Genomic DNA, 18,754 nt, shown 5'->3' on the forward strand with positions numbered 1-18,754 from the left:
TGGTAAAGCAATTATGCTCCAATTAAGAAAACAAAGTAGCACTCGTACAGAAACAAGTTCTTAATAAGTCAGCAGACTTTTCAATGTGATAGAGCTTCCTGAGACTCCCCCTTGCCTAAAGCCAAAACTGTCCCTTGAAACTTGGAAAAACTTTTAAAAGGGTTGTAGATAATGGTTCAAAATGTTGTGGCAGTGTAGAGAGGCAAACTGTTGTATCAGAGCATCTGCAGGTCATTTGTGCCTCACAGCTTCTTCCAATTCTGTTATTCCAATTGTTTTATTATTCCTGATTCCCCAGGGATTGGGGAAGTGCCTGTAATATACCCATCACTACGTCAAGTGGTGCTAAGGAGACATACATAGAATAAAAACAAGACATTCGTAGAATAAAATAGAGCCTCTGTTCCATGGAATGATTAAACCCAATGTGAGAAAAAGACTACACATATGAAATGATCAGACATGAAAAATATAGTTAAGGTACAAAATTGTATAGAACAGATTATAAGCCTCTGGGGAACCAGATCAACAACCAACCAGATTGTTCTATAACTGCTGGACACGTTGAAAGGTTTTAAACAAATGATTGAGAAAATCATATTAATATTTCAAATAATTAAAACAAAATTTAATTAAAAAGTTATGTAGCTTGTTTTAAAGTTGAGTTCATGTATAATATCATGTATGAAATGAGTTGCCAGTCCAGGTTCGATACACAATACTGGATGCTTGGGGCTGGTGCACTGGGACGACCCAGAGGGATGGTATGGGGAGGGAGGAGGGAGGAGGGTTCAGGAAGGGGTACACATGTATACCTGTGGCGGATTCATTTCGATATTTGGCAAAACCAATACAATATTGTAAAGTTTAAAAATTAAATTAAATTAAAAAAACAAAGTTGAGTTCAAATATGATGATGACATTTTTGGCTTTGATGTGAACTGCCATTTTAAAACAGAAAAGGAACATAAACCTTTGAAATAAAATTCAATATTTCTCATTATTATCACTATTAAGTTTTCACTGTTCACTTATTTTCTTTGCAGTCATGAGGGTAAGCTGCTTCAGTCCTGTCCAACTCTTTGTGACGCCATGGACTGGAGCCCGCCAGGCTCCTCTGTCCATGGGATTCTCCAGGCAAGAATACTGAAGTGGGATACTCCAGGGGATCTTCCTGACCCAGGGATCAAACCCACATCTCATGTCTCTTGCATTGGCAGGCAGGTTTTAAAAATGATGCTATTAATTAGTTTTCAAAACACTTTCATACATTAACTTAATGCTTTTTCACTAAAACCCTGAACTTGGGTAAGAAACCCAACCTTGAGAGTCCCTTGGTCTGCAAGATCCAACCAGTCCATCCTAAAGGAAATCAGTCTTGAATATTCATTGGAAGGACTGATGCTGAAGCTGAAACTTCAATACTTCGGCCACGTGATGAGAAGAACTGACTCATCGGAAAAGACCCTGATGCTGGGAAAGATTGAAGGCAGGAGGAGAAGGGTATGACAGAGGATGAGATGGTTGGATGGCATCACTGACTCAATGGACATGAGGGTTGGTGATGGACAGGGAAGCCTGGCATGCAGCAGTCCATGGGGTCGCAAAGAGTTGGACATGACTGAGCAACTGAACTGAGTGATCCAACCCCTCAGGATTAGGTTGCCTATCATACTCTGAACAAAAGGGGTTAACAATAAAAGGCAGACATTACTGTGGATATTAACTATGTCATACAGAATAAAGTTCTCATCTCTCACATGGTAAGTAATTAGTAAACAATAGCTGACTCTAAATCTGAATTCTCAGTACTCCATTGCTGGAGCTGAGGCTTTAATTGGCTCAGTCTCCTGACTTCTTTTCCAGAACCCCTTTCTCTACAGCACACTTGTCTGACAGTCATATACCAAAAAAGAACTGCTCCTCAAACAGCTGCTCAGTGTAAGTCGGGATGCCCCAGTGCAAGTATAAAGAAGGAACAGGCAAAAAATGCTTTAAAAGTCTTTTCTGATTTTCAGATTCAGGTGGGATGTTAAATTATTTTACTTTGCATTTATTTGATTCCTAAGATAGTTGGTCACTTTTCAAAAATTTGCTAATCATTTGTACTTCCTATTTGGGGGATTACTGGGGTTAGCTTTTCAGCTGTGAAGGAAGCACCATAATTTAACAACAGCACTAAACAGAAGTGCTTCAAGGAATGTCATAAAAATAGATTCATGAAAGATGCTTGGGATCTGAACATGCACAGAAGACAGTGCAAAATATATTTTTATTTTTCCTTTCCTGTTCTTTGCTTTCATCATATCTGACTTGCATAGTTTCCTTATTTCCACTTCTCTTTTTTTCCACAGGTAACTAGCCTGTCTTCTATTTGTAGGCTAATATTTTTTGGACTTTATTAAGATGCATTGTAATTGCAGTCTCCTTAATTGCTGCCTAATTGGTTCCTTCCTCCCCTTGGTGTATTTTTCATGCATTATTAAATTCCAACTGGCTTTCCGGAACTCATTTCGCATTCCTTCCAGACAGCTCTTCCAAACTGAAGCTGTGTGTCTCTTCGTCTCTTGGTCACCCAGGAAAGAGCACTGGGGGAACTGAGAGGATCACTGGCAACTGCACGCTTCCTGCTATAACAATGACAGCAAGAGTATCTAGCATCCCAGCCCCTCACTGCCATTCACAAGTACTCTAACCAGTAGCAATTCATTCAGTCAGTTTCTTAAAGCAGGTGCAATTATTCCCATTCATCAAAAGAGGCATCTAAGGATCAAGGAGGTTAAATATCTTTCCCAGAGTCAAAAAGCTGTTTGGGGACTCACACCTATGTCTCCAAAGTCCTGTACTCATCCCACCATCATTAGCTGCTTGTGTACAAAACCAAGTGGCAGGTCTATACCCAACGAACCTCATCAGTTCCTCTACATATTGCTCAAGAACTATTTTTCTTTTCTATGAAGTCTTTCAACAGGGAAAATGGATCATAGAAAGATGAAGTCATCTGAAGTCAGAAGGCTGATTTTTAGTCTAACCAGCTGCAAAAGCTACTAAACACAGTTGATCTTCAGTTCCCCCATCTGTAAAGCTAATTCTTACATTTATTATGTCTCCAATGTGTGTGAGTTATATTTATAAAAATAGTATTGCCATCTGACTTATAAGGCTCAGTGCTAATCTGGGTTTTATTAATCTCCAAGTATCTTAAAACAGAGTGCCAGCAGACTCTTTAAAGACTTAATGCCTTAAGTGTTTCAGCCGGAACTGCCATCTTCCAGTAATTCACCAAAATGACCAACACAAAGGGAAAGAGGAGGGGGGCCCACTACATGTTCTCTAGGCCTTTTAGAAAACATGGAGTTGTTCCTTTGGCCACATACATGCAAATCTACAAGAAGGGTGATATTGTAGATATCAAGGGAATGGGTACTGTTCAAAAAAGAATGCCCCATAAATGTTACCATGGCAAAACTGGGAGAGTTGACAATGTTACCTAGTATACTGTTGGCATCATTGTAAACAAACAAGTTAAGGACAAGATTCTTGCCAAAAGAATTAATGTGCATATCGAGCATATTAAGCACTCTAAGAGCCAAGATAGCTTTCTGAAATGTGTGAAGGAAAATGATCAGAAAAAGAAGGAAGCCAAAGAGAAAGGGACTTGGGTTCAGCTGAAGCACCAGCCTGCTCCACCCAGAGAAGCACACTTCGTGAAGACCAATGGAAAGGAACCCAAACTGTTGGAGCCAGTTCCCTATGAATTCATAGCCTGATGGGTGTAAAAATAAAGACCTGGACTGTACAAATGTTTCTCTTAATTGAGCAGAGGTGTTGTGTCCAGATTCAGTGGGAGACGTCTTTTCAAATTTAGTGTTTTTTCTTCCTGAAAGATGTAAGATAGTTTGTTGTTCAGTATGCTCCATTTTTTAATAAACTGCCAGATGTTATTTATTTAAAAAAGACTTAATACCTGATATACTTTCTGGAAAAAAATGGTAGAATTAATAAACTAATAAGTATCTCAAGCCAGCCAATAAACAATCAAGATCCATTCTGGAACTCTGGGGAATTTCACATTCTAAGGCCACTTATTGTTTATTGTACTCATATATATAGGGGGTTGCCAGTTGGCCCAACAGTAAAGAATCTGCATTCCAATGCAGGAGACCCGGTTCAATCCCAGTAGGGAAGATGCCCTGGAGAAAGAAATGGCAACTCACTCCAGTATTCTGCCTGAGAAATCCCAAGGACAGAAGAGCCTGGCAGGCTACATTCCATGGGGTCACAAAAGAGTTTGACATGACTTAGTGAGTGAAGAGGAACTAAAAAGACTCTAGACGAAAGTGAAAGTGAAGAGTGAAAAAGTTGGCTTAAAGCTCAACATTCAGAAAAGGAAGATCATGGCATCCAGTCCCATCACTTCATGACAAATAGATGGGGAAACAATGGAAACAGTGACAGACTTTATTGGGGGGGGGGCCTCCAAAATTACTGCAGATGGTGACTGCAGCCATGAAATTAAAAGACACTTATTCCTTGGCAGGAAAGTTATGACCAACCTAGATAGCATATTCAAAAGCAGAGACATTACTTTGCCAAGAAAGTTCCATCTAGTCAAGGCTATGGTTTTTCCAGTGGTCATGTATGGATGTGAGAGTTGGACTGTGAAGAAAGCTGAGCGCTGAAGAATGGATGCTTTTTAACTGTGGTGTTGGAAAAGACTCTTGAGAGTCCCTTGGACTGCAAGGAGATCCAACCAGTCCATTCTAAAGGAGATCAGTCCTGAATGTTCATTGGAAGGACTGATGTTGAAGCTGAAACTCCAATACTTTGGCCACCTGATGAGGAGAGCTGACTCATTTGAAAAGACCCTGATGCTGGGAAAGATAGAAGGCAGGAGAAGGGGAAAAGAGAGGATGAGACGGTTGGATGGCATCACCGACTGAATGGACATGAGTTTGGGTAAACTCCAGGGGTTGGTGATGGACAGGGAAGCCTGGCGTGCTGCAGTCCATGGGGTCACAAAGATTCAGACACAACTGAGTGACTGAACTGAACTGAACTGAAGACTAATTACTTGGCTCAGGCTTTGTGAGTGTGATTTATGCATTATAACATTTCCTTCACATATTGGTTTTAATACTCACTGATAATCTTTGCATAAAATTGCTCTTTCCCATTGGGGATTTCAAATGGCAACTTTCTCAATTATTTATTAGCAATAGTTCTACAAATTAGAATATTTTCTCCTCACTTTTCATTGCTCTATATTCCATCAGAAATAGTTTTTACTACAATTAGTTAGGGACCTGCTAAATGTAGCTAGGGCTGATACACAGGATCACTTGTACCACTTACATAATGGTCTTTCCTAGTCTCCCAGTTCAAAGAGTAGTACTTATGCTGAAAAGTGAAAACAACAGTCAAAGTAACTTCACTGTATCATAAAATCAGAACTCCTAATCCTTTCTCTGTGTCTTTACTCATGCTGGAGCCCCTTCTACTGCTTTCTTTCTGTGTCCAGGTGTTATAAGATCTTATCAAAATGTGAATGTGTTCCCTCCGAGTGGGGAGTAAGGTAATCTGATATGATTATCAGTGATTAGTATTTTATCATTCATTGGCAAGTAAATAGCAAGGCTTAGTCGATCAAAGTATACAAAATGGTTAAGTTTTGACCAGAAGGAGAGAGACCATTCTGAATAACTGAAATTCTAGTCAGGGTAATCACTGCAATAATAACCTTAAGATAACATTTACAAACTATGTCTGTGTTCCAGATTCTGGTATAAGCACGTTACAGACTTTAATTTATTGGGTTGGCCAAAAATTTTGTTCAGTTAGTGAACACATTGTTCAATAAAGCTCTTAGTAAAAATGAATAATGTGTCTCTTATTTCTACTTAAAACCTAATGAACTTTTGGGTCAACTCAATATTTAATCACAAAGACTCTGTGAAGTAAGTTTGATTATAATACACAATGAAGGATGAAGACAGAGGTCCTATAACAAGTGGTAGAATTGAAAAGGCACAGACAGTGGGGAGCTCTGAGCATTCGGCCCCAGTCTAGGAACCCGTTCCCTAATCATCTAATAAAAGAAGGAACCCGGAGGCAGTAAAGATGAAAGTAACGTCTCTTTCAGCTAAATTTAACTTTTTGCCAATTTAACAAACCTGCCACCAAAGCCTAGACTGTTAGCTAAAAGAAGAATGGACAATTTGTCTCTTCAAGAGACCTCTTATAAACTGAGGTTCAGGGAGGGGACATTACTTGTCACTGAGAGCTGGATCAGTGCCAGATCCAGGGCCAGAACCCAGCTGCAGTGAGTCCCCAGGCTTTGTACTTTGTACTTTCTACATTCTTGTACCCACTTTCCCAACTTTTGATATGCAATTTCCCTGTCACACTTCTGCAGTTCTTCTAATTAAGATTTATAATTCCAATGACCAGTGTAGTATGGTAGGAAGAACAAGTCATTTAAGGCTAAGCAGACTTGAATAAGTCTAAGCAGATTCATATCATAAGGCTAAGCAGACTCATGGAGTGGAGAACCGCATGGCAATCCACTCCAGTATTCTTGCCTGGAGAATCCCAAGGACAGAGGGGCCTGGTGGGCTATGGTCTATGGGGCTGCAAAGAGTCAGACATGACTGAAGCAACTTAGCACACACAGACTCATATTTGTATGCCAGACACACAACCTCTTTGGATGTCCCTTTTCTCATCCAGACATAATGAGTTCCATCAGATTTTTATGAGATTTTAAGATATCTATATGGCTAGCATCTAGTTGGAACTCAATTAATGCTTTTTAACTTGCCCTTCAAATCTCAAGTTTTTCAATGAAATGAAAATTTTAACAACATATCCTCCAGATAATTCCTAAAATGAGAAAGAGACAGACCTGAGGCATGATACTTATTCTCTCCTGATCCCCGCTTAATATCTCTTGCATTTGGGAAGACGTATGTTCCTGTCATTACCTGTATCTTATTATCCAGACTCATCTTTCGAAACGTCTTGGTGTTTATCTACCAGGAGAATTCCTTAACGCATGATACATTAATTGATGTCAAGTCTGCCATCCTAGTTTTGATTTCTAAATTGCTCCTTTATTTTCTTTGGAAGAGTTTAAGAACAGTAACAAAAAGTATTCTTCCTCAATTCGATTTTGTCATGAAATAAAGTTCCACGCAAAATTCTAATTTGCTGAGAAAGATGATTTGACTTAAGGAACAAACTAGCTTCCTTTCTGCCCAGTGCTTAGATCTGAAGCAGCCCCCAACCCTGTGCCAGGCACTCATGACAAGTACCACATCACAAATCACTTGTAAACCAGTTCATCACTCTCGTTCCACTCACTTCAGCCGGTTCTCCTTCCCCATGTTTTAGGTCTGTTTGTTCTCCTTACACTCAGCACAATTTCCCCAACTACATGTGACCTTGCCTTCTTCTTGCCCACATTTCACGTTCTGCCTTGAATGGCGGTGTAGACAATTTTAGTGCCTTTGCTTGGGACACTTCAACTGAAGCAGGAAAAATAATGCATTTATGTAAAATTCCACATACATGGACTGAATTTCTCGGAGATCATTGCCCATGACACCTAGCTGCAGACCCCAGTTATATTTCATTCATGCTCCTCTCTCAATTTGGAATGCCCTTCCTTCCTTTTATTTACCTCACCAAAACTATTCATCACTGAAGATTAGGATGAATCATATCTTCTACAAAACCTTCCCCAAATTTCCCTACTCCCACAGATTGTATTAGGTAACCCACCTTTATACTTCATTAACATGTTGTTCATAATTATATTATGGAATGTAACATAATTCATTGTAATTATGCTTTCAAATAATTAACATAATAGTCATCACATTTCTTACACTGGACTGTGAACTCATTCAGGATAGAGACACCTATCTTTTATTCTTTTATCACCTTATTCTTTTTCACACCGTTCCATTTCTACCACATTACCCAGCACAAAGCAAATACTCAATTTATCAACTTGACTCAACTCTGGTGAAAGGTTCATATGGAGAACTGGGACAGCAGGAAGGAGGTCCACAAACACACCAAATGGAAACAGAGATTTCCAAACTCCACAAAAACCTTACTTGATTGAAAAGTAAAACTTAAGAGAATGCTGGACATGTCTCATTTTCTTCATCTGTAAAATAGTTCTAGTGATGAATACCTTATACCCATGTTAATGACATTAAGTAAAACATAAGAAAGTAGAGTACGTGGCACAGAGTAGGTGCTCTGTGGTAGAAAATAACTGCAAACTGTTGTGCAAGCTAGAATTTATCCTATAATTTGTATTAAAACAGAAAAAATAGAAAACAAAAGTTGATATCTTTAAGATATATAAAAGTTTTATGAGGCTATTTTATTTCCCTTTTACAGCTTTACTGGGCTATAACTGATATACAACATTATATAAGTTTAAAATGTACATGATGATTTGATACATGGATATACTGCAAAATGATTAACACACTACCATTACTTAACACCTCCATTACTTTGCGTAGTTACCGCGCACATGTATGTGTGTGTGTGTGTGTGTGTGTTGAAAACATTAAAGATCTACTCTCTTTTTATGGTTGAATAATATTCTGTTGTGTGTATGTATGTGTATACCACATTTTCCATATTCCTTCATCCATCAATGGACACTGAGCTTGTTTTTAATTTTTGACTATTGTGAATAATGCTGCAAAGAACATGGGTGTGCAGCTATCTCTTCAAGATCCTGATTTCACATCCTTTGGATATTCACCCAGAAGTGGAATTGCTAGATTATATGGTAGCTCTGTTTTTAGCTTTTGAGAAACCCTCATACTGTTTGAAAGTTGATATTTCTTGATCACAAATTTGTTTAACATATTTTGATCACCTATTTTGTGATCAACCATTTCTATGGGTGAAACTACTACACAGATCACATGATCTAATCTGTATCTCCTCTATGAACTCCTATTCTGAGCTCCAGAATCATTCATTTATTTCCTTCCAGATATCTAAAGGTAACTTAAGCCATGACCAAGAGGGAATATATCATTTTCTCTAAACTATTTCCTACTCTAGTATTCCTCTCAGTAGTAACATCAATAAATCACCAAGACTCAGACTCTTCTCATATATATCCTTTGTGTCCAATTATCCCTCAGATCTTACCTTTTTAATATTCATTAATTCCAACAAATAATTAAATTCTTGTGCAAAGAACTATATTAGGCATTAATTCTACAGTCATGGTCAAAATAAATAAATCTTACTCTAATAGATTTTACCTTCTGGAATCTTGATAGGTGAATAAAAGCATGCATATATATACATGTATGCATATATACTGTAAGGGGATGAATGAGAATGAAGAAAAATAAGTTAAGGTTAAAGGATGGAGAAAATTGGAGAAAGTTGCTGTTTGAGCAAAGTGGCCAAAGAATGGCTTTCTGCTAAAATAACATTTGAGTGCTGTGCGCTATCAGCAACTGGTGTCTGACTCTCTGTGACCCCATGGACTATAGCTGGCCAGGCTCCTCTGTTCTTGGGGATTCTCCATGGAAAGAATACTGGAGTGGGTTTCCATGCCCTTCTCCAGTGGATCTTTCCAACTCAGAGATCAAACCCAAGTCACCTGCATTACAGGCAGATAAATTCTTTACCATCTGAGCTAACCAAGGAAGCCCAAGAATACCGGAGTTGGTAGCCTATTCCTTCTCCAGGGGATTTTCCTGATCTAGGAATCAAACCAGGGTCTCCTGCATTGCAGGTGGATTCTTATCAGCTGAGCTCCCAGGGAAGCCCTAACATTTGATAGGGACCTAAATGAATTGAGAAGGAAAGTCAGCATGGCTAGAACAAGTGGGTTAAAGATTCATTTTGATATTTGGCAAAACTAATACAATTATGTAAAGTTTAAAAATAAAATAAAATTAAAAAAAAAAAAGGGAAATGGCACTCAGTGAAATCAGAAGGGTGATGGCAAATAGATTATGGGAGCTTTATGAACCACGGTCAAGACTTTGAAACTTTTGTGATATTTCTGGCAGCAAGTATCCTGAACTGACTTAAATTTTAGAAGAATCTCTCCTGTTCTAAGCTCTTTTTTGAAGCTAACTTCTATATCAAATATTCAACCTGAGAGTGAGCATCTTCACTTGAATATCTAATAGTAATAATACACTTAGCTCTTGATTTCCTATGCTCCAAACTGTTTTTTTTTTTCATTATTCTCTACTCACGCAAAAGCATATGGTTACTCAACACTCAACCTAGAAATCATCCTTAATCCCTATATTCTTTACTCTTCTCCCCCCCAACCCCAGTATCAGCAACTCATGTTAACGCCACCTCCAAGATGAATCACAAATCTAAATATCTCTATCTCTACTGCTTTCCTAGGTTTAAAGTCACCATAATTGCCAAAACTACTGCCTATTACTACAGTCTCTTGTCTTATCTCCCTGCTCTCTTGTCCACTTATGATTCATTCTCCACACAAGAAATATTATCTTTATAAAATGTATATTGGATCACGTCATTTCCTTGCTTAAAACTGCCTGGTAAGGTTTTTTGTTGAACTGCTCTTCGACTAACCAGGTCCTGTATGACTCAGTTTCAAAAAGCACCTTTCAAATAAGTGCTTATAACCTTGCTGCTATAACAAGTACCTATCAACCTGGTATTGGTTTTGGGCTTCCCTGGTGGCTCAGACGGTACAGAAGCCACCTGCAGTGCAGAAGACCTGGGTTCGATCCGGGTAGGGAAGATCCCCTGGAGAAGGACATGGCAACCCACTCCAGTATTCTTGCCTGGAGAATCCCCATGAATAGAGGAGCCTGGCCTGCTATAGTCCATGGGGGAGCAAAGAGTCAAACACGACTGGGTGACTAAGTGCAGCACATGTATGGAATTCAGCAATGGGCAGATGGTGGAAGAGTTTGGAGGAGCCTAACAGAATAAGTCTAGATTGCTTTGACTGTTGGTAGTAACACAGATTTTAAATACAATGGGAATGAAGGCTCAGAAGACATGAGGATAGAACCTAAAGCCTGTTGAGTCTTAGAGAATAACTGAATAGTCATAAATAGACTGTTCATAGAAATATGAACACTAAAGAAGATACTGCTAGGGACTCAGAAAGAAATTCAGTTCAATTCAGTCACTCAGTCATGTTGGACTCTTTGTGACCTCACAGACTGTAGCACTCCAGGCTTCCCTGTCCATCACCAACTCCCAGAGCTTACTCAAACTCATGTCCATCACATCAGTGATGCCATCCAACTATCTCATCCTCTGTCATCCCCTTCTCCTTCTGCCTTCAATCTTTCCAAGCATCAGGGTCTTTTCCAATGGGTCAGTTCTTCACATAAGATGGCCAAAATATTGGAGTTTCAGCTTCGGCATCAGGCCTTCCAATGAATATATTCAGAGCTGATTTCCTTTTGGATGGACTGGTTTGATCTCCTTGCAGTCCAAGGGACTTTCAAGAGTCTCCTCCAACACCACAGTTCAAAAGCATGAATTCTTCAGTGCTCAGCTTTCTTCATAGTCCAACTCTCACATCCATGCATGACTACTGGAAAAACCATAGCGTTGATTAGACAGACCTTTGTTGGTAAAGTAATGTCTCTGCTTGTTAATATGGTATCTAGGTTGGTCACGGCTTTTCTTCCAAGGAGCAAGCATCTTTTAATTTCATGGCTGCAGTCACCATCTGCAGTGATTTTGGAGACAGGAAAATATGGCTGAGGAATAGGATGGGGAGACCACTTTCTCCCCCACAAATTCACCAAAAGATCATTAGAATGCTGAGCAACTTCCACAAAACAACTTCTCAACACTACTGGAGGACACCAGGCACCCAGATAGGCAGCCCATTCTCTTTGAAAGGAGGTAGGGGAAAATATAAAAGACAAAAAGAGAAACAAAAGAGTTAGGGACAGAGATCAGAAGGGAATTAGGGACATGTTATTAGAAATTGGAGGAAAAGGATCCTTGTTATCAACTGGCAAAAAAAAAAAAAAACAGTACTTCCTACAGTTATGTGGAAAGCAGAACTTATAAGCATATGTGCTGGTTCTGAGTTTCAGAGCATTGAGAAGAGAGTACTTCAAGGCTGTTCCAGAGAAAATACTCACTTCCCGCTTGTACTCTGAATATGTCCCACAGGACCATTTTCTGCTTTTTCCCACTGAGTATTGTTTGGCAGCTGTACCTTGGTGCCTAATTTAGTCTCTCCACATTCCATATCATGGAGAATATACTGAATCTAGAAAACAAGGCAAAGTGGAATTGCACCGTAATTCATATTGGCTTCTTAAGAGCTTTAAGTAAAAGCAAGAAAATAAAACACACCATTTTTGTGTTTGTCAGACTTCTTACCGGTGGATGACAGACGACACTAGATCTCATATTAACGGATGCTAAATAGCTTACAGAATCCTAAAATGGGCCGAATAAGGAACACACTTTGATATTTAGCCGATGAGGTTTCACAGCAAATTGGTGAAGAAGCAGCAGCAAGTTGCAGCCTGGTTTCCTCTCCCACCCAATGTAAAATGTTAAGGGAAAGATATAAACTAAGAGAAAGAGTGCTGAGCAAAAAGGAACCAGCTCCAGGTGACCTGAAAAATTCTCAGCCTATCCAGATTTCAAAAGATGCCAAAATTAGCAGACTCATTGTCAGGGAAACATGCTCTGGGGAGAAAATCAAGGATGTGTCTGGATATTTTGCTAGTCTGGTGGTTTGGAATCCTCAAAGGCCAGAGTATTCGATTACACAGAGGGCCCTTTAAAGAAATTAAGCATGTGATTCATGGATCTCCTCAGCATCTAATGAGCAGCTATGAAAAAACATAAGACTATTCAGGAAATACTTATGGAGGAGCCTCTTGTCTAATGAAATAAATCCCTGAGGCATACATGAGAGACCTACAAGGCTTTTGAGAGTAGTCTACCAGCAGAAATAGTGCCATCTTAGACTAAAAGGACAGAGAAGAATGAAATGAAAAAGGTTGTTAGATTCTCTACAAACATAAAACAAGCTGATGAAACTACTCAAGTGCAAACATTTACTATCTTTTGTGAAAAAAGGATTAGAGGGCAGAGCCAGCAGCCCAGAAGACAAAACTGCCAAGTCCAGAGAAGACAGCTATGGGCCAAGAGTTTACAGCAGCAACAGGAATCAAATACCAAGTCAAGAACTGAAATTATATGCATTCATTTGCCTGGTATCAGATTCCTTTTTCTCTTAGAAAGTAAGTTCCATGAGAATCAAAGATCTTGCATGTTTTATTCATTGTTATATCTCCAGGATCTAGAACAATGTTTAATATATTGTATAATTATAAATATTTGTCAAATAAATGAATTATATATTAACAAGATGCATATTAATCATGTAACTATGGAAAAGGGAAACAAGCTAAATTTCCATGCAATTCCCAGATCTAATACTAAGCATATTTCTTCATCTTTATAAAGTATAGCACAATGTACCACTAATATAGGAATACATATGAAACTAAATAATTTAAGAGAAATAAGTCATGTGCAGGTGTTAATATTTAATTATAAAAAAGTACTCAGCAGGAGGAAAAGGGGACGACAGAGGATGAGATGGCTGGATGGCATCACTGACTCGATGGACGTGAGTTTGAGTGAACTCCGGGAGTTGGTGATGGACAGGGAGGCCTGGCGTGCTGCGATTCATGGGGTCACGACTAGCAACTGAACTGACTGACTGACTGACAAGTGTATTTGTGATATACTTTACAGTGATCTGGACACACTAGTGTGTCACAACACCAAATTTTAGTAAGATCTAAATTTCACTTCTGAGATGGTGTCAAAAGTCTTGGGCTTTCTGTAGTTATTAACTATCCTTGAACCAACTGTCTCAACAGAAAGAAAAAGGTTTTTGATAGAACTCTGCTTTTGCTCAAAAATCCCAATGTCATTTACTGTTGAGCTGTGGCTATCCTTAAAGATTTTATCAAAGGAAGGTTTAAAGGTTGATGTGTCCCATTGTAAAAGAACCCAGAGATAATCTGGAAGTAGGATCATTTTAAAACTCTGTATAACTTCCACACAATGCAATGAAACTGGGTTCTCCTAAACCCAATTTGATTTTCCAAATCCAGTAGTTCCCTCTGTGGAGCATTGTTGAAATCTGCTGCTACAGTTTTGTTCACTGAAATCATATCAGCTGATACCAAAACCAAGCCCAAGAGTCATGTATGTATTTTTTCTATAAATGCTGGTTTATATAAATGGGCTCAAAATACACCTGAGACAAGGGTTGTGTCTCAAATGGCATGTTCACCCCTGGAGAAAATCATTTGACTATGAAAAATAATCTAACTGAATATTCCATTAATATATGGTGTGCATGGGACAATTTACTAAGTAGGTTGAGAAAGGTGAATTTTAATAAGGAACTGGTTTTGATTTCTGATTGTATTTTAGATCATTCAGATTTCTTCACCAGGAACAGAAAAAATGAACAGAAATAAGCATTAGTAGGTATTTAGAAAGGGTTCTTACTAGCATTCTGAGGTACTTTCATACTAATTCTTATGGTTATTGTTCCTATTCTCTGAAAAGTGCTCATTGAGTACCTATCAAGTATCCTGGACTTAGAAATTCCAGACTAAAACCCAAGAAGACTGGGCTTTCTTCATCCTCTTTCTCTCAATGGCATCACTGTATTCAGCAATAAATCCCCACTAAAATTCCAGTGGAAAGAAAAAAGGAGTTCCTCTCAGACATAGATTTAAATTACAGACAATACAACGAAGGTTCTTGTGTTGATTATCTATGGTTATGTGACAAATTGCTTCCACATTTAAAACAGTAAACATTTATTATCTCATTTCTTTTCTGTGGCTCAGAGATCCAGATGTGGCTTAAATGAGCACTCTGACTCCCGGTCTCTCATAAGACTGCAGTCAACTTGTTCATCACTTGTTCACAACTTGCTCACCTGACTAGAGCGAGCCCACGCCCCCTTGGTAGGTATAACTCTGCAATAGCTATTGACTGGAGAAATGAGTTCCATACCACAAAAGCGTCTCTAGGAGACAACTCACAATAGAAGCTGTTTCCCTCAAGAGTAAGACGCAAACGAAAAACACGACATGTACAATGGAAATCATGGTCTTTTTGTAACTTGATGTCTGAGGTGACATCCTACCACTTTTGCATTATTCTGTGTCTTAGAATAGGTCCAGTCCACACGCAGAGGAAGAGTTTTACACCAGGTCATGAATAATAAGAGGCAGCAATCATTGGAGAGCGCTACGGAGACTGCCTACCACACATTCCTGCTCAGAGATTTGAGATTCTCATATTATGATGGTTCATTTTACATGTCAATTTGATTCAGTGATAATGACTAGCTGTCAAACACACACTAGTCTAGAGGTTGCTGTAAAGGTACTTTTAAAATGTCATTAACATTTACAATTTTTGACTTTAAGTAAAGCAGATTACCCACCACCCCCACCCCCCATAAGATATATAGGCCTCATCCAATCTGCTGATGGCCTCAAGAGCAAAGATTGAGAAAAAAGGAATTGTGCTACCAGCCTGCACCATAGAAACCCTGCCTGAATTTCCAGCTTTCAGACTCAAAATTGTAATATCACCTCTCACCTGAATCATCAGCCTGTTGTTGCCTTGCCTTACAGATTTTTGACTTACCAGACTCCATGATTATGGTAACTAACTTACTAAAAATATCTTTCTTTCTCTATCATCCCCTCCACCCTTCTCTCTCTCCGTCTTTCTCACTCTTTCCCAAGTATATAGACACAAAAGTCATACATACATACATATAGATACATACACATATATATACATCCCATTGGTTCTGTTTCTCTGTAGGGCCATGACTAATACATATGCAATACGAAAATACTAGCACCTCATCCAATTATTACTCAAGATTCTTGTGAAGTTGAAACATAGTAATCCAGTATTAAAACAATATTAACTTTGGATTCAGTGACACAGACCTGTGCTCAAAATCCAGCTCTCTACATAATCGTCTTTTGACCTTACACAAACTATTTATTCTTCCTGAATTTGTATAACACCCTGAAATAAAGATAATGGTACTTATACTGTAGAATCAAAATGAAATCATACAGGAAAAAGACAGCTTGAATATAAGCCATTTGACCAAAATTAGTTATAAACATTTTGTGTTACCAAATGTAAACTACATAACTAATATTTTAATATAACTATTGTTACTATTATCATCACAGTTTGCCATACTCAAATAGTAAAGACACCATGTGGATAAAAGAAGTTAACATCAGTTCTCTTTTCACTGTTTATGAGTTTCCTACCAACTGGAAACAAAGAAACAAAAAATAACAGCAAATAGGGCATTTACAGGTAGAAGGAATAAATCACAGTTTAAAACAGTCAATTAATCAGCTCATTTTCCTTGAAATCAATATGTTCTCACATTTGCCAGTGTGTTAATTATTGTGGCAGGGTTTTTCAAAGTTGCTTAGTAAATTTAGCCACATTTCAGCCCAGATGTGTGTTTGCCATAATATGTTTTCTATGTAAATATTGACAATATTTCTTTGGGGACTTTTGGCTGTGTAATGTTTCTGTTCAGTTTAACAGAGTATTTGGTCATTTTCCAGAGTGGATGTAAGCATTAACTTGTAATTCATGGCATGGTGTGATAAAAATCATGTATTGGGCAGAGAAGTGAGATGAAAAGTTCTTTACTTAGCCTGTTTAACAAGGGTGAACATTCTACTTGGAGAATATATTCATGATCCTGCCTTAATGAGTATAGACGCCAAGTCTTCTATTTGGTATCTGTTGTCCATTAATACATATGACTCTTTATACTGTCCTCAGCATTTCTGGTAGTATACATGTACGGAAGATCAATGCAGTATTGCATGGTGCAAACTGCAGTGTTGTTGAGGCTCAAACAAGGATTGTACTAGTTTTCTGCTTGTAACCATGAGATTTTGAAGAAATCATATAACCTCTCAGAGCTTTAGTTTTCTCATCTATGTAGTGAACCAGTCGGAAAACAATTCTTCCATGAGCCTAACTAAGGATATCATAAAACTTCAAAGTCTTCCCTTTGGGTAAAATAGCAATTTTGTTTACATTCCAAAATAAATGATATTACCCCTTGCTTCATTTATCTGTAAGTCAATAATGACTCTAAGTTGAACAACAAATGGTTAGTTGTTGTTTATTTTTTAAACCAACTCTCAAGTTGGACTCTAGCAAAGCTCCAAGAAAGCGAAAAACTAGACAGTTAAATGTAAATATAAAGGATGAATCAGGAAAATGCCAAATAAATTAACAAGTAATACAGTTCAATAATAAAGTATATATTTATCAATAATTATTTTATTATTATCATTAATAGTTGATTCAAGACTGAAATAATTTAATCAAGGTATCTTCATTTGCTCTTCCATCTCCTCTTATGGCAGTGAGGTTTTTTTTTATTTTTATTGAAGTATAGTTGATGTATGATATCATACATGTTTCAGGTGAACAACATAGTGATTCACAACTTTTAAAAGCTACATTCCATTTATAGTTATTATAAAATATTTGCTATCTCCCCTATGCTGTACAATATGTCCTTGTAACTTATTTATTTTATACATAGTAGTGTGTGTCTCTCAATCTCAGACCCCTATCTTGGCCCTGCCCTCTTTCCTCCTCCCACTGGATATATGAAATGACTGGATGAAAACAAGTAAGAGAAGAGAGTCTTTAGTCCCACACTCAAGACCTGAAACTAAACGGAAACCTGTTTGAGGACTGTCTTTCTTCTCATCAGCTGTCCTAGAGACCACAGCATGGCTAAGAAGGCAGCTGCTACAGCAACATCAGGTGTGCAGGAGACAAAGGACTTAGCCAAGCACACAGTCTTGAAATGCAAATCTGACAATGTGAAGCATGGGATAAAAACCCATATGAACTTATTAAAAAATGCTATATTGGAATGATTTCCAAAACATGTTTCATAACTAACTACTCTAGTTTTAAGAACTAAAAAGAAGACAAAAATGTATTAGAATGTCTCAGTCCCATTGAGCCTCTCAGGGCATCCACTGAACATAATCCACAGCAGGTTAAAAATCTCCTGCAACACTGGATTTCTTCTGCCTTCTTACATACTACCCCCCAGACATAGTATGTGTCTTCTTTCCCTAGATAAAGAAACCATCTTCAATATTCTGATGCACAGTATCCATCATGAAAAAGGATTAAAGTTCATCATCGGTATATCCAGGGATATCTCCAAAAACATTGGTAATATTACCAGGTAGAATCTAATCACTTGCTGGACCACTGAAAGGTTAATATACACCTTGAAGTTTGCAGAGGGAGAGGGGAAGGGAGGGAGGGAAAAGGGGAGGAAAAAATAGAGGAAGGGAAGGGAGGAAGAAACGGAGTAGGAAGGAAGAGAGGAGAGAAGAAAAGGAGGGGTGGAAAGGAGATAAAGGAAGAAAATGCAAGGTGTATTTTCTGTATGTCTTGCCTTCCATACAGTCAGCACAAATGGGCAGTAAGCCCACGGGACCTTGAATATTCATTCTCTCTGTTCTAGACACCAGACTGTGTCACTAAATCAAGTCAGTTCTACTGTTGGCATTCAACCTCACAAATCATGAAAGGCCAAACAAGAGGAGAGAGCCTTGGATGTCTCCTGGCTTAGGTGTGCTCTGTA

The 18,754-nt window shown here is 38.3% G+C and overlaps 1 protein-coding gene and 1 pseudogene across 11 annotated transcripts in view; one reads left to right on the forward strand and one right to left on the reverse strand.

The window, feature by feature from the left end:
- LOC147342510 (uncharacterized) overlaps positions 1-18,754 on the reverse strand; it is a 360,032-nt gene that overhangs the window by 94,761 nt on the left and 246,517 nt on the right. The gene's annotated exons all lie outside the window — the stretch shown is intronic.
- LOC147342511 (large ribosomal subunit protein eL21 pseudogene) lies at positions 3,285-3,797 on the forward strand (annotated as a pseudogene).

The sequence above is a fragment of the Bos grunniens genome, chromosome 29 (genome assembly GCF_055505025.1).
Source record: "Bos grunniens cultivar Pamir isolate PY7600 chromosome 29, Bosgru_T2T1.0, whole genome shotgun sequence".
Lineage (NCBI taxonomy): Eukaryota > Metazoa > Chordata > Mammalia > Artiodactyla > Bovidae > Bos > Bos grunniens.